The sequence below is a fragment of the Protopterus annectens genome, chromosome 2.part2 (assembly GCF_019279795.1).
Source record: "Protopterus annectens isolate FY-2018-M chromosome 2.part2, PAN1.0, whole genome shotgun sequence".
Taxonomy (NCBI): Eukaryota; Metazoa; Chordata; order Ceratodontiformes; family Protopteridae; genus Protopterus; species Protopterus annectens.
In genome coordinates this window covers 536,983,561-537,001,260 of record NC_056730.1, presented here as the reverse complement: position 1 = coordinate 537,001,260, position 17,700 = coordinate 536,983,561, and positions in this window count along the sequence as shown.

The following is a 17,700-nucleotide window of genomic DNA, read 5'->3' as shown; positions in this document are numbered from 1 at the left end:
CTCCCCCATCTTGGCAATACACATTTATTTCGCCAATTTTAAAACCCAATAAAGATCCAACTAGATGCACTTCATATAGACCTATTTCATTACTTAATGTTGATTATAAAATGTTTATGAGTATTTTTGCTGATAGATTGAAGACAATCATCCCAGGCATTATAGATATAGATCAGACAGGCTTCATTGTAAATAGAAATACTTTTGATAATATAAGGAGAACTCTAACATTAATTGATTTTGCAAATAGGAGAAAGAATGATTTAACACTTATTAGTCTCGACATAAGTTCAGCATTTGATTCAGTAAGTTGGGACTACTTGTTTATCTTACTGAAGTGCACAAACTTTTCAGATGCATTTGTAAATCTAATTGAACATTTATATAAAAGAGCATTGGCTTACATTAAGATAGGAACATATGTCTCACAAAAAATACCCATTTTAAAAGGTACAAAACAAGGGTGTCCACTCTCTCCATTATTATTTACTTTAATAATGGAGCCTTGGGCTAATCTGATCAGAAACAGTACTGATATAGAAGGATTTGATATAGATGAAAATACAACATCTAAAATTCATCTTTTTGCAGATGATGTTCTAATTACAACAGCATGATCTAATTATTCTATGCAGTCCCTATTTGATAAAATGATGAATTTTAAAAATATTTCTGGTTTAATATTCAATGAAGAAAAAACTAAAATATTACCTATATATACAAGAAAAAAATGTCCTCATTAGTGATTTTAGTAAATATATACCCAATTCAGGTCAGATAACTTACTTAGGTATAATATTAACTAAGGATATCAAATCTATTATGCATAATAATTATAATACTTGTCTTCTTAATATACAAAATCTTTTCAATAGCTGGAATAATATGTTTTTTACTATGGAAGAGAGACTTACAATTATTAAAATAATAATGTTCCTTAAGATATTATACTTAATACAATCAATAATACTCCCACCTACAAAAATAATTATCAAGAAATTGAATACACTAATGTTAAATTTCTTATGGGCACCTAATAGACCTAGGATTGCATTAAAGAAACATACTAATAGCTGGTCTCAAGGGGGCATTTCTTTTCCAGACTTTAACTTATATGCTATCTCTTCTATTATAAAAGTTATTACTTTGTTAATAGATCAGTCATATGTTGCAAAATGGAAAGATTACTGGGAACTAATTAGTATTCACTTCATGAAAATCTCTTTAACACATAAAAATATGATTGTAAATAACTCCATGTTATGGTTACTAAAAGAATTTTGTACTTCACCTATTACACCAAAATACCCATTTTAAAGGTACAAAACAAGGGTGTCCACTCTCTCCATTATTATTTACTTTAATAATGGAGCCTTGGGCTAATCTGATCAGAAACAGTACTGATATAGAAGGATTTGATATAGATGAAAATACAACATCTAAAATTCATCTTTTTGCAGATGATGTTCTAATTACAACAGCATGATCTAATTATTCTATGCAGTCCCTATTTGATAAAATGATGAATTTTAAAAATATTTCTGGTTTAATATTCAATGAAGAAAAAACTAAAATATTACCTATATATACACGAAAAAATGTCCTCATTAGTGATTTTAGTAAATATATACCCAATTCAGGTCAGATAACTTACTTAGGTATAATATTAACTAAGGATATCAAATCTATTATGCATAATAATTATAATACTTGTCTTCTTAATATACAAAATCTTTTCAATAGCTGGAATAATATGTTTTTTACTATGGAAGAGAGACTTACAATTATTAAAATAATAATGTTCCTTAAGATATTATACTTAATACAATCAATAATACTCCCACCTACAAAAATAATTATCAAGAAATTGAATACACTAATGTTAAATTTCTTATGGGCACCTAATAGACCTAGGATTGCATTAAAGAAACATACTAATAGCTGGTCTCAAGGGGGCATTTCTTTTCCAGACTTTAACTTATATGCTATCTCTTCTATTATAAAAGTTATTACTTTGTTAATAGATCAGTCATATGTTGCAAAATGGAAAGATTACTGGGAACTAATTAGTATTCACTTCATGAAAATCTCTTTAACACATAAAAATATGATTGTAAATAACTCCATGTTATGGTTACTAAAAGAATTTTGTACTTCACCTATTACACCAAAATATATAGTTAGTTATCCATTAAACATTATTATTAGTTATCGTAATTTTATATTCATGCATCCTAAGTATAAGGAATGGAATTTTATGTATACACAAGGTATGCTTTTGTCATCCACTTCTGAAAGAACTCATTTAGTCACAGAAAATGATCTAAAGTACTGGTATCAGTTGCTATCTGATAATAAAGTTAAAAATTTAGACTTCTTAAAACAAGAATTTGATCTGAGAGAAACTTGTTAGTTAGAAGTTCAGACCTTTAGACAACATCTTATTAATAAAATTGATTTAATGTCTATAACAGTTAAAGAATCTATTCCAATACTGATTGATTACTTGATATTAAATTTACAACATAAAGTTTCTGATAAAGGTAAGCTTTCATACATACATAAAATTATCAGAGAAGAAACTTATTACAGTGTAGATACCTATTGGAATTATTTCACTTCCATTAATGGTGAATCACCAAATCAACAAGATAAACAATATATATTGGAATCTGCTTATAAAACTACTTCTTCCATTATTTGGAGACTTTTTACTTGGAATTTTTACATAGATCCTTTTATACACCTTTGACGATGAATAAAATAAATAATAAAGACAATCTATGTAAAAGATGTAATGTAGAAATTAATGCTGATTGGGCACATATGTTTTATGACTGTATAAAATTGAAAGAATATTGGAAGTCAATCAATGATTTTTTGCAGGCTCTTTTTACAGATAATTTCATTATTTCTAAATCTCTTATATTATTCAACACTCCTGTTCCTCAAAGTGTTAAAAAGGTTAAGCTTCCCTTGTTATGGTCTATTCTAGCAGTGGCTAGAAAAATAATAACCAGAAATTGGATTTCAGATACTCCTCCTTCGTTTAATGAATTTAAAAATGTTATGACTGTAGTGTGCCATATGGAAGTGATGACAATAGAATCAAGAACTACTAGAAAAACATCTTACTATATTATATGGGATACTTTACAAAATCTGTTAAAAAAATCTTAGCTTCAATAGCATGGTATTTTAGTTTAATTAATTGATTTGATTGTAGTGGATGTCTTTGTAAATACTTTGGTTATTTTATTGAATGTTATAACCATTTCTATTTTAATTACTTGTATTAAATTGTTATGATATTTATTTTGTATGTTAAAAACAATAAACTTGTTTTAAAAAAAAAAGAAAATGTATGTCAAAACAAACCCTGTTACTCTAGCAAATTTCTAGGTTTATAAAAGTAATATTTAATATCTGTCCCTAGTTATGGCCCTTTATCCCCCATTTTGTCATGCTTTGTCCAGATTTCTTGTGCTAAAAGGTTGAGAGGTATACAGATATAGCATGCAAAACTGTGGACATAGCACATCAATTCAAACAGTGGACAGTATTTCCACCTACCCTCTGTAATGCTGTTGCTCCCACACATATCAATAACGTCCTCCTCACAGGCCAGAAAAAGAGGCAAGGCCCACATGAAGCCCTTAATTGTAGCACTGTGTTGCCATACCATTGGCTAATGGAAAGGCAACACAGCTGTTCTGGATGCAATTAGCAAGTGGGAGACACAGACTGGTGCACGAGCCATCACCTGTTCATGAGCATTACCTTCAAAAGGCAAGCTGCTACCTATGCTAAACAGGTCTGATACTTTCTTCATGATGACAGACTGCGATTCATTAAAACACTACTTGTGGATTTCATATTACAAAGGAGTACATCACTATACCAGGTATGCCATGCAATTAAGCATGTAATGGAATGCAGATGGGGCGGGATGCAGTCATGGGAAATAGGATTTTAAACAGTAGGTCTCGACAACACTTCCTGGACTGACATGTTGGTGTTGGTCTGCTGTCCAGCACCTATGGCCATCCCTGATGGCTCTGTCTGCAGTGACGTAGATCACAGCTCTGGCACCGAGTCACCCCAACAAGGCTCAGCTCACATATGACTACTACTGAACTGTCTGTTGTACAATACTGACTGTGACACTGCCAGCCCAGTTAACTAGAATGTTGTAAATAATCATGTCATTTGTGGATATTAATATGATACACATGCTTGTCTTACAAATGTAAAGGACCTACATGTTATGTGGATATTAAACAACTCATGCAGAAGTGTGTGTTGAACTGCATCTTATGTACTGAGCTCATACCTCTTAACTGTCCAGAGTTTTGCAGACTGACCACATGTTTGCCTCATATATTAAGTCATGTACTCATACATTTGTGTTTTGTGTGGCAAATCCCTGGAAAGTCATTAAAGACTGAGGTCATAAAATAATAGCCCACATTTGAATGTCAGATGTCATATCCTTTAGAAAATTCATGCAAACGCAAAACCTGGTATCCCATCAACTGCCTAAGTGTGTAACAGCAATATTTATAAAGTGTCACTATTTTCTGGCCTTTGTTCCTCCTTTATTTCTGCCTTTGCCCAGATGTCTTGCTGTAAGAGGTTGACAGGTATGACTGAGCTTCAGGAGTGTAACCACAATGTACTCTACTGGCAAAGAACAGAAATGTATATAAAGTATTACCTGTGCAAATGTATGCATTAATAGTAGAAGTTGGAAGCCTTGAACATACAGACCTAAGTTGCAAAACCTCAAGTAAATAAGCTGAACTTGTTTTATGGATGTGTTATCTCCGTATCAGTGCAGCAAGCTGACATAAATGTCTACAGCTAGTGATTTTTGTATAGTCTTGAAACATAAATGTTAGTTGCTGTTAGCCTGGGAAGTGAATGCAGATGAAACACACTGATGTAATCTGACCTAACCCAGCATTAATGTTGATTATTACTTTCAGTCCTATCTCAGAGAAAAACCTTTGCATGTTGTATGTGTCTGTGTATCTGACAACATCCACCCATCTGCATTTGTCTTGCTAATACTAAGGAACTAGGGAAATGTAAAATAGTTTACATACAGATGAGAATATAGTATATCTATCTGATGTTTGTGTGGTCTGCAGTGCTCTGAGTATCAAGTATCTATATTTAATGTTGATTTGAAGCACTTTATTTAAGATTTGATCACTTCTATTTTGTATCTTATTCTAGCATTACATTTGCTTTGTTTTAAGTTTTCTGTTCTGTTGGAGATTTAAGAGTTCCTCATCCCACTCACCCAGTCCTTGTTGTGTTCTGAAATTTGGTGGCTTATGAGTTGCCCACCCCTACTATATATATATATATATATATATATATATATATATATATATATATATCTCCTTTCGGACACTCCTCCCAGTCCCATAATACCATCAGCTTATTCTACTGAGTAGAGAGAGATCATTTGAGAAGCCCCCCCCCCCCACCTTGGTTTCCCAAACTTAAATTATCATGTTTCATCCCTTCCCACTTAATGTAAAAAATAATTCTACTGTATTTGTGTTGCTTCCTACTTTATTAGTTTATTTTGCTTTAGCTGCCTGTTCTTAAAAGTACTCAATTGCACTTATTCTGCTGCTTTCATTACTGCTTGTTAGTAAGGGTTGGTTGGTCAGTTCCAGTGTCCCTATTTTCCCTTTGTTTTTATGGTATTTAAACCCAGCATCTGTGTGGGTCTGTGCTTGTTTGGCTGTTGTACACTGCCACTGTGCTGTTTTAACCCTTTGTGAGGTATCTCAGTTGCATTTATTTCTCCTTACCAGAACACCTTGTGTGAGTGAGGCCCTCACCTGCAGCTACTGTATTAATTTCATCCAGCCATACTCACATCTATAGGTACTCTCCTCAGTAAACACTCTACAGTGTCTGACCTCTGTTCCACAGATTCTGATAACCATGGAGGGACAATGTGAAACAGTGTAGCAACTGCCTTATGTACACAGACAACCCTCTGCTACTACCACCTAAGAACACAATATGTGAGAGATGCAATCACAATAAGAACATAGGATTCTTGCTGTCTCAGTCAAAAGCCAGTACGTGATTGACAGGCCATGATGCTTTGCCACAGATAGCCTTCATCTGTCTCCCCTGGGCTTTAGGCTTCTGGCAAAGACTCCTGCCTTCCCCATAGTGGCTTTTTTAGGCAAAGTCATGAGCACAATATTACCATCATGAATAATTCATATAAACAAAATTAAAGGTCCTGCTGCTAAACGCTAGGAGTTTTAGCATGAAACTGCACTCATTGCAAGCATTCCTTGCCCTGGAGGATGCTAACATTTGTGCAGTCACTGGAACCTGGTTCAAAGTTGTGGAGAGCACCCCAACCTTACCAGGTTACTCATCCTGCCATACTTTCAGACACCTAATGGAGGGCTACAAACCCAAAGGAGGTGGAGTTTCAATATTTATCAAAGACATACACATCTCTGGGATTGTCAAACAGTATGGTGCACAGGAGACACTGCAAGTGCAGTTAATTGTTGACAAAACAAATATTCAAATCATAGCTAGCTAAAGACTCTCAACCTTGACTCAGGACACCAACTCCACCTATCTGGATTTATTTCAATCCATCAAGATTCAACCCTCCAACCTGATCCTGGGTGACCTTAACTACCCAACCATAGAGTGCAAGATCTATTCTAGCCCAAAGATGAACAGTCAGAGATTACATTGGATCAGCTGTTTGACACCCCTAAGAGAGGTGAAAATATCCTATACCTGGTCCTATCCAAAATGAGTAGCCACTGTAGCACTCCTACAGTGTCATCCTCCTTGGTAAGATCTGACCATAAAGCGATCACTTTTGAAGTCACCAACTCCTCTGCCCCCTCCCCCCACCCCCGTCAGGGTCACATGAAAAACATGCCTGAAGCTGACTACAGTCTGCTCAGAGCAGGAATATGGAGGTGCACAGCCACCGTCCCTTCAGCTGGAACTAGCACTAATGTCCAGACCTACACCAGGAAAATATATGAGCACCTACATAACTGTATGGACTCAGCAATACCTGACAGGACCAAATCATCTTCCTCAAGGAAGAGTAAACCTGTCTGGTGGACAGCAGCAATAAACAAAGTGTATAATAGGAGGAGGAAATTGATGTCCAGGGTCAAGAAGGAGCAGTACCAAGTTTGAAGCAATCTCTCCTTTGTCTGAACAAGCAAATAAGGCCACTGGTGAAATCCTCTAAGGCTATCTTCAAGTCCAAATTGGCTACATCCACCAAGGACAATTACAAGACCTTCTTCACATATGTCTGCAATCTCAAAGGCAACACACAAACCCGCTCGAAACTGGTGGCCAATAACACCACATACACAAATACCATAGATATAGTCAACTTGCCGTTAGACAGGTTCAGTGAAAACTTTACCACCCTGTCTCCCAATCAGTACACCAGGACATCTTCAGCACCTGTCCCCCTCTTCTCATCACCATGGAGCAGGTCCTTAATGCCCTCTCAAAGGCAAAAAACAAAAGTCTCCATGGGACCTGATAACATCCAGGTCTGCATCCTACATAAACTCAGGCATGAGCTCTCAGCTTCATTAGACACCATCTTCAACCACAGCCTGAGCACTGGCTTTATACCAGCTGCATGGAGGACAGCCACTGTCATCCTTCTACACAAAGGTGGAGCAGCCACTGACCCAGGCAATTATAGGCCCATCAGCCTAACTAGCCTGATCTGCAAGGCCATGGAATGCGTTATCATGGACCTTATAAACAAGGACATTAGCAACCTCCAAATGCTGCACCTCACACAGTTTGGTTTTGTCAAAGAGAGATCATGCCTGTTAAATGTGGTTGACTTCTTCGAAACAGTCACCAAAGCCATGGATGAGGAGAAGACAGTGCACAGTGCCTACCTTGACCTAGCCAAAGTCTTTGACACTATTCCACACTCAGGCATAATACATAAACCCTCCCAGCTAGGTATCAGTCCATATGTTACCAGATGGGTAACTAACTGGCTCACTGATAAAACCCACTCAGTTAAAGTAGGGGAAGCCCTCTCTAGTAGTAGACCCATAATGAGCAGTGTACCCCAAGGATCAGTCTTGGGGCCTCTACTGTTTGGCATATACTTGTCTGAGGTGTGAGTCACAACTAGTGGTCTGTGGCTGACCAAGTTTGCAGATGACTGCAAGCTGGGAGCTGCCTTAAATTCCCCTAGTGTTGTGAACATCTTCCAAGAGGGCCTTACCCAAACTAATGACTGCTGCCAGAAGCATGGCCTCAAAATAAATGCCAAAAAATGCATCATTATCCCCTTTGAGGAAACTTCCATCCCCACTACTTACAACATTAATAACAATATACTAAGCATGCAATCAGTCGTGAGGGTCATGGGCACCCAGGTTGATAGCAACCTGACTTTTGACTACCATGTTGCCTCCATTGCACAGAAGGCTGTCTACATGGTCTATTTCATAAATCAGGGTATGTCATCTAGGAACAAGAAGGTTATAACATCCATGTACTCCGCCCTTATCAGACCCATTATCAAGTACAATGCCCCCTTTGGCATGCACTTTGCCATGCACATGCAGCAGTTGGAGAGACCACAGAGGTTCCTGATCAGGAAAATCCAGGGTTTCAAACACCTATCCTATACAGATAGGCTAAAATCCATGTCCCTCTACTCAGTCTCATACAGATTGCTCAGAGGTGACGTGTCTGGCATACAAGACCATATCTGACCCAGCCTTGATGGAGTTGCTGCATACCTATAAGACAATCTAAACTCACGCAACCCACACGCAAAGCCTTAACCTGGTCTGTGACATGAATAGAACTTGTTGGATGGATAGATTTGTGTCCCAATGACTCAGCCATCTGTGGAATAGACTCCCTCTCCATGTCATGGAAGAGTACCTCTCTAGCCCTCTTTAAGAGGAACCTAGATGACTGGATGGGAAACAAAACCTACACCCCTGGGATCCCACCTGTGTCACTGCTGGGCAGGGGAAACAGGTGCTGACTTTGAAGGAATATGGAAAAAAGTCTTGGCTAGGCCTATAAGAGCCTCCAAGTCAGTATCCTAGTATCATCCTATGAACATATGAACTTATTACCGTAGATGTTTGCTGTATTTATTTCATACTGTCCTGCAATGTTGTCTGAAATGATTCCCTGTGAGTCTGAACTCTGTAGTTACTGAACTGATACAGTATTTTCTTGCTCCTTTATTAGTTATTATTAAAAACTCAGCTCACCTATGCACATAAACTCATTTTCCAGCCTTCCTTCTGTCCCTCTCTCTCAAATACCGTCAAAATGCATAAAACTCACAGACTCCTAAGATCTAATAATCAAAACCTCATAGAAGTTTATAGACCACTACACCCTCCGGACAAAACCTCCTGTCCTTCTCACTAGCACACCTATGGAACACCCTTCCCCCCTTCATTCGTACTATTGCTAACCTGACATCCTTTAAAAAATCATTACACTCTCATTTAACATCCTCCTGGGAATGCTCCTGTGCACATCCCTCCTAACCTACTCTCCTCTCCCAACACTTTTCCTCTTTCCTTTCCTCAAATCCCAGCTAGCAACTTCATGCTTGCTTCTAACATACAACTCCTTGTTTGTTCCCTGCAACTTTTAGCAAAAAAAAAATTTTTTTGTTTTCATTTTTGACTAACTTATAATTGTAATTCTACAATGTTTTTTTTTTAATCCTCATGAAAACTATGTGTGTAACATAAGCTTTGTATAGTCTGTATGTAGAATAGAATCTTTGTATGATTTGTATGTGGAGCTTTTCTCCTCAGGACTCCATTGAAAATGGGTTCCTTAGGCCCAATGGACTATCCTGGTTAAACAACTGCAAATAAATAAATAAAATAAAATAAATAAATATAGATAAACAAAAGGCAGGAGTCAGAACTTGATGCGGCAGAGTTGAAGATGTTAATGGTCACACTGGGTGTGACCAGGATGGACAGGATTAGGAATAAGTATATTAGAGGGTCAGCCCAGGTTGGAAGGTTTGGAGACAAAGCCAGAGAGGCAAGATTACATTGGTTTGGACATGTGCTGAGGAGGAATGCAGAGTATATTGGGAAAAAGATGCTAAGGATGAAGCTGCCAGGTAACAAGAAAAGAGGAAGGCCTAAGATAAGGTTTATGGATGTGTTGAGAGAGGACATGCAGGTGGTTGGTGTGACAGAGCAAGATGCAGAGGACAGGAAGAAATGGAAACAGTTCATCTGCTGTGGCGACCCCTAATGGGAGCAGCCAAAAGAAGAAGAAGAATTAAATATAGGTAAACCTTGTAATTGTGTCTGGTCTGTATAGAACTTAGTAAGCTCTTAGAGTACTTGCATATGTATTCGGTGACACTGTATAGCCCACTCCAATAGTCTCAGTCTTGATCACACTTACCATTTGGCTAATAGGCACATCACACAGTAGGATTTGTCACCATTTGGTAAGGGCCTTACAGTAGCTGATAAAGAGCTGGATTGTGGCAGTCAGAACTACCTGTAAGTGTGGGCAAAAGGGGCCATAGATGGTAAACCTGTGCCAGCCTTTCCAAGGAGTGTGTGTGTGTGATGCATGAATCAAATCTCAAAATATGTGTGTCAGCTACTTGGGCAGGGACACAAATCAGTGGTTGGACAGAGAGGGTGATGGATGTTTTGGCTTGGGCACTCTGCTGAGATGTTAACCATATGGCTGTGTCAGTGGGGAGTCTTATTGGTGATCTGGAGAGACATGGAGAAACCAGCCCCAGACTGACTGTGATCTCTGTATGCTCTGAAAGATAATTGTACTTTACTATGTGTGTTCTTGTCATCCTCCCATTGTATACGTCCCTCACTGGTGGTAGTGGTGAGGATTGAGGCTCCTTGATTACTGAGCCAGTGCAGGGGCATCACACTGACAGTACATACTGGTGGATACAGCTGGCATATCACATCATGTACCATCCTTGAGCCCCTCTCCATCTGCCAATGTCATACAGGATTATTTCACAGATTGTCCAGATCTCCCTGACCATTCCTGACATACTCTGGCTAGGTCAGTGTATACTCCACACCTGTATCTGATTGCCTGATACCTATGGCTAGCATACCTGGTGTGCCCCTGCAGCAGGACAGCAGGTTTTAGATGCTAGTAGTGGGAGGCTGCTGGCTCAGGGTCAGCATCAGTGCATACATACTAAGCATCCAACATAAGGGAATGGATACAGTACCAGATATTCATGTACCATTACTGTGTCCTCAGGGGTCTGGCATGTCATAGACACATTCCCCAAACTCTGTGGACAACCATCACATATTGTGTAACTGGTGTGCACATTTGCCTGGCAGGGGGGGGGTCTACATCTATCTGGCACATGTACCCATTCTGCAAACATCTGGATACTGCAGATGTCAGACACCTATGAGGAGGTCACCCTACACCACATATGCATCGCTCTCTGTTATTGTGTACCCCAGATGTTCCTGGAACATTCACATGCACCTGTAGTAGCCCCCACCTATTTGTTGAATGTAGGCTGGATGACATGGTACTGTAATGTTACCCATAGGGGACACCCAGCAGTCGATGGCAGTGATGTATATGGACACATAACAACACAGTCTGTAACAGCAGTCAGGCCATTTCTGGTAGTCCTGGTACCATCCCGGGTTACTAGGCTAAGGGCCCTGAGCAGTCATATGGCTAGGCCACATGTTACCCCATGTGATGCAAGGCAGCAGTTGATGTCCCCATCAAACAGGGACACAGTTGGTATCCCAAGAGTATATGTGCTGTTAACCATCCATTTGACCAGGTTATGCCTGCAAAGGTTTAGGTAGCTACCCTGCCTGATGTAGACAGACTGCCCATTCCACCACAGGGTGACTGTGTGTGACACACATGTGAGCTGCCAACAAGGCCAGTCCAGGTCACTCACCAGGTTGAGGGTGTGTGTGTGTGTGTGTGTGTGTGTGTGTGTGTGTGTGTGTGTGTGTGTGTGTGTGTGTGTGTGTGTGTGTGCGTGTGTGCGTGTGTGTGTGTGTGTATGTGTGTGTGTGTGTGTGTGTGTGTGTGTGTGTGTGTGTGTGTGTGTGTGTGTGTGTGCACGTGCGCATGATTGTATGTGTGTGTGTGTGTGTGTGTGTGCACGAATGCATGTGTGTGTGTGTGTGTGTGTGTGTGTGTGTGTGTGTGTGTTTGTGTGCATGTTAACACAGTGGAGCATGACTTGCACTTCTGCAGCAGTCCCAGCAATGTGGAGTCCGTGACTGCCTTGCATGCCACAGTGAGGTCACTCCTGAAGGGTATGTATGACACCAGGTAGATAGTTAGCCTTATAGCCTATAGGTGTATGGTAGATGTTTGCTGGCCTGGTATTCCCTGGTGAGGAACCTCTGTTATGTCCCTAGCTGCTGCATGTGCTGTGTGATGTGAATGATGAATGGAGGATTATGCACATTAATGGTCCTCACTGGGGGGTACATGAAACATCAGGCTCAGGGGGGGCAATGCATGCTGTAATGCCAGTATGTTGACAATACCCACACATACTGCACTGACAGATGGTGGCACGGGTATGATGAGGGTGTTAGCGGTGAATAGTGCTAGCAAACGTGGATGTGCAAGGTCTGTACATAATGGTAGCCAATGTATGTGGTTCTGTGATGTGTTCCCCTGTTCATATCTTTCAGGTGGGATGTACCTCAGATGGAACCCACCCTTCTCAGACGCAGAGACTGCGGCAATCACCGATGTTCTCAGACTCCATCACTGGGTACTGTTGGGAAGGAGCTGGCAAAACCTGAAGGAATTCACTGCTCTGTGGGCAGAACTGGTAGTGACAATCAACAATGTAAGACACCAGGACAGGACCTACGAACAGGTCCAACACCATGCCACAGACCTGTTACACAATGCACAGCAAAGGACTGCAGCTGTGGCCAGGGATCATGCTGGCAAAGATGGAGGGCCTGCTACTCAAGCACCACTCACAGCCTTTCAGGAGTTCCTCGCAAACCTTGGTGCACCACCACCTCCCAGGAAACCATCACTACATATGTCATGGAGGTGGGTGGCACAGACTCAACAGCCAAGTAAGTAAGTAAGGCCCCAGTGTGAATCACGGCAATACTGTAGCATTCATTGTCGCAGCCTTTGTAACTGCATTTGAGGGTGGGGGTTTGTAATGCACAAAGTGCACACCTATTGTGAATTTCAGTAATTTGGATAGTATAACAGCTTGTACTGTACATGTTCATGATTGCACATATTATCCTGTACCAATGCCATATGTGTATGTGCTGACAATACCTCTTCCCCACAACTACATAGGTCATCTGGTGTGACAGGTGAACAGCAACCTGAAGCCAGTGAGTATGGAGCAGTGTTGTTGTGGCTCATCAATATCCTAGGCATGTTGAGGGCAGCCAGTTTTCCATGCACACAACTGTTACATTTAGCCATACTGCAATATGTGCATGTTCATGTACTGTGGGTTAACTGCCATGCATCACATTGGTCATCACAGGAGCCTATTCGGAGGAGCTGTAACATATTGGCACATACTGTTATATAGCTGTTGCCACTGTGCTATACATGGGTACATTAGTACTGTGTACACGGGTGCAATGTGTATTAAGTGAAGGTCCATCACATACTGACATGGGGAGAGGGTCAACACACCTTAAAATGGTATAAGCAACACCCACAGTGGATATGCTTCACACACAAACACATACAGTAGTATAGTTGGCCATATTGAAATTAAACCCCCTACCTACCTGCTTGTACATACTATAGTACTGCCTACTATCGCATGCGCCACTGAGCTTATATATCTAGAAAGTGTCTAACAGTGGCGCTAAGGTTGATGACATTATCAGGCCTTGTAAAGTAATGCAATGGGAGGGGGCACCAGGGTGGAACAGGCCTCAAAATGGTATAACCAACACACACAGTTGTCTGTGCTGAGATTAGAACCCCTAACTCTTTTTAGTTATTTGTACTATAGTGCTATATCATAATTGTATGCACCACAGAGCTTATAGGGCTGCAAAGTGTCCAAAGGTACTTCTAAGGTGAATGACATCAGCAGGCCTTGTAAGATAGGGCAATGGGAAGTGTATTGAGTGGGAAAGGCTTAAGTTCTTTAACCTAAAAAACACGTCCACACAAACAGTTGCCAGTGCTGGGATTAGAATCCCAATCTACCTAGATATATGTAATATAGTGCAACATATTTGTCATAGCACCAAAGAGCTTACAGGGGTCATGAGTATCCAAAGGTACTTGTATGGTGGATGACATCAGCAAGGCTTGTAAAGTAGGGCAGTTTTAAAGTTTACTGGGTGGAAAAGGCCTCAAAATACTTTAACATACAAACACACACATAGTTGTCATTGCTCTGATTAGAACCCCTGACAATCTAGATACATGTACTATAATACTACATATTAATTGCGTGCGCCACAGAGCTCAGCGGGTTGAAGAGTATCCAAAGGTCCTTCTAAGGTGGATGACATCAGCAAGCTTTGTAAAGTAGAGTGGTTTTGAAGTTTACTGTGTAGAAAAGGCCGTAAAATACTTTAATCTACAAACACACTTGGCAGTGCTGAGATTGGTACCCCTACCTATCTACTTATTTGCACTTAAATACTATGCATTTATAACGTGTGCCACAGAGCTTATAGGGCTAAAGAGTGCCCAAAAGTACTTGTAAGGTGGATGATATCAGCAAGGCTTATAAAGTAGGGCAGTTTTAAAGTCTACTTGGTGGAAAAGGCATCAAGATAATTTAACCTACAAACAAATACACACACACACACACACACACACACACACACACACACACACACACACACACACACACACACACACACACACACACAAACACACACAAGGCAGGTGAGATGAGATTACAACTCCTACCTGACTACTCTTACTCAATGGAAGTCACCTTCATACTGGCATGTGCCAGTGGTTGTTATCAGTGTGCAACTGCCTGCATGAGGACATCATTCTATACCTTTCAGAGTGTCTCTCTCTGTATGCCTCTATCTCTGTCTGTCTCTCTCTCTCTTTCTATCCATCTCTGTCTGTCTCTCCCTCTCCCTGTCTCTGCCTGTCTATAATTGATATATTTGTACATGTTACTTTTATACATGTATGCCTATCACACTGAACAGATGCAGATGTATCACATATATGCCACCTCCAGGTAGTTGCAGGTAATCCTGTCTGATGGAGTGATGAGACACAGTTAAGGTGTGCCTAGCTGTCTGCATGTGAATACATATCTGGACAATAGAGTTGTATAGTCAGATGTGGGTTTCTACATGGGCTGTAATTCTCAAAGTGTAAGAGCATGCCCAGTAAGACCTTCAATAGTAAGAGTTGGACTCCATTCCAGAAGTAGCTATAGTCCAGTCTAGGATTTTGTGTGTTAAAGTTGAATGGTTGATGAAGCTATATAAACAGTCCAGCACCTCAGTGATATACTGTGTGAGGAATCTCCTGGCTGTGTGCTATCCTTATTAACTGAGTCATATCCTGGTGTGGGTACAGAGTGCATTGGACTGAGCAGAGTTTTCCATAATATGTGTGGTATATTCTACATAGCACTGTGATTTCCTGGTATGTGAGTGGCAGATCAGTATAGAGTTATGTGAGGGCGCACTGACAGACATTTGTTTACTGACCCCATACACTGCAGGGAACTATGTTACAGCAGAAATTGTTCTAGTGTGCACATTCTATGCTTGTCTGGCCAGTGGTACCCAAAGCTGCCTTCTCAACCACTGAAAACTGGATGCATAAAAAACACCTCTCCCTTAATGCTAACAAATCCAAAATTCTCCTCTTCTCCCCTAGAAAATCTTACTCCTTCAATAAAGATACTTTCAAAGTCCTTAGCAACTCTAAATCCACTATTGAAGTTGTTCCCTCTGCAAAACTCCTCGGTGTTACAATTGACGAATTCCTAAAGTTCGACATACACATTCAACAAAACATTAAAAAAAAACATCAAAAACTAGGCATGCTATACAGGAATAATCACTTTCTCTCTCTCACCACAAGGCACACTCTGGCCACTACCTACCTTTTGCCCTCTTTACTTTATGGAGCCCCTCTCTTAACCAACTTGTCATACTCCAGCAGCTCCAAACTAGAAAGCTGCTATAACAAAATCTCTAAATTTGCGTCAAACTGTAAACACTCCACCCACCATTGCCTTTCCCTTCAATCCCTAAATTGGCTAGAACTACCAAACTACCTAACCTATCTGCAGCTCACAACAGCACACAAACTTATATTTCAGCCATCTAGCTGTCCTGCTCTAGCTAATATCCTTCCTCCCTACACCCCTAAGAGATCTCTCAGATCTGAACATCAAAATATGATTGATATCTACAAACCTAAAAGTCCTGCTGGCCAGCTTCTCCTCTCCTTCACTATCGGTAAGGCTTGGAACTCTCTCCCTTCCTCTCTAAGAACTATATCAAGCACTGAAAATTTCAAAACTCTGCTTTTCAAACATCTGTCCACTAAATGGAAATGCACCTGCTTTCACCCTACCTAAAACTATTCAAAAACTCTTAAATATCCTACCTAGAGTGCAAAAAGGTGAGGCTGCCCTTTAGTCCACCTCAACTAAAAACTATCCAAGTACATATTCATACCACATGGAGTGCTCCATTGCACTCAAAATGTCCCAAAGACTTATCTTCATTCTGCTTCATGTAAATATTGTAAATAGATTTCTTAACTCTCTTCTCTATGTGCTTATATAATTGCATTTTCTCAAACTACTCTATAAGAATTCCTTTACAAATGCATAACCTTCTAAGAATGTGCTCATGTGCTCAAATAATGCTTTGTCTTAAATTACCCCATAAGAACAGCTTATGATTGTATAACCTTTTAGAATAACCTTAGTGAAGTAGTATTTGACTTTGTTGCAATAATGAATGTTTCTATTGTACAAACTGATTACCTCAATGTATCATTCATATTTTATATTTCTGTATTTTATATTTGTACATCTGGAGCTTTTCTCCCTGGGCCTCCACTGAAAATGGGTCTCAGGGCCCAGTGGACTTCCCCAGTAATCAAACTGGAAATAAATAAATAAATAAATAAATAAATATGTGTCTCTTTGTCCTTCTGTAGAGCAGTCACGGCCTTTGTCCACAGTTGCTGCTGTTATATATTTGTAGTTATGGTGTGAGTGGAGTAGAAGTTGAAACATCACACACAGGGTTACAGACCTCATACCTCTCATGGACGTGTTTAGTGGTTGTGCATCATTGTGCCCCATAGATCTGCTGTGGTCCTCAGATGGTTTGTGTTGCACTGTTATTGTCAGGCTACAGGTTGGCTATAGCTGTCAGACTCTTACAGACAGACATCTGGACAGGCCCATATATAAGAGTCAGACACAGGCCCAGACATGGGAGCAGACTTTTAATATTGCTCTTCTAAACTTACACAGTTGGTGGAACAATTTTGTATTAGCTTGCAATTAATTTTACGGATGACATCTGCATCTCTACTATCTGTCATTGCTGTTGTCAGATCAACCTTTATTGGTTTGCCAACAGTTTATCAGACAAATGCAATGTTATGACAAGCAGAACAGATATA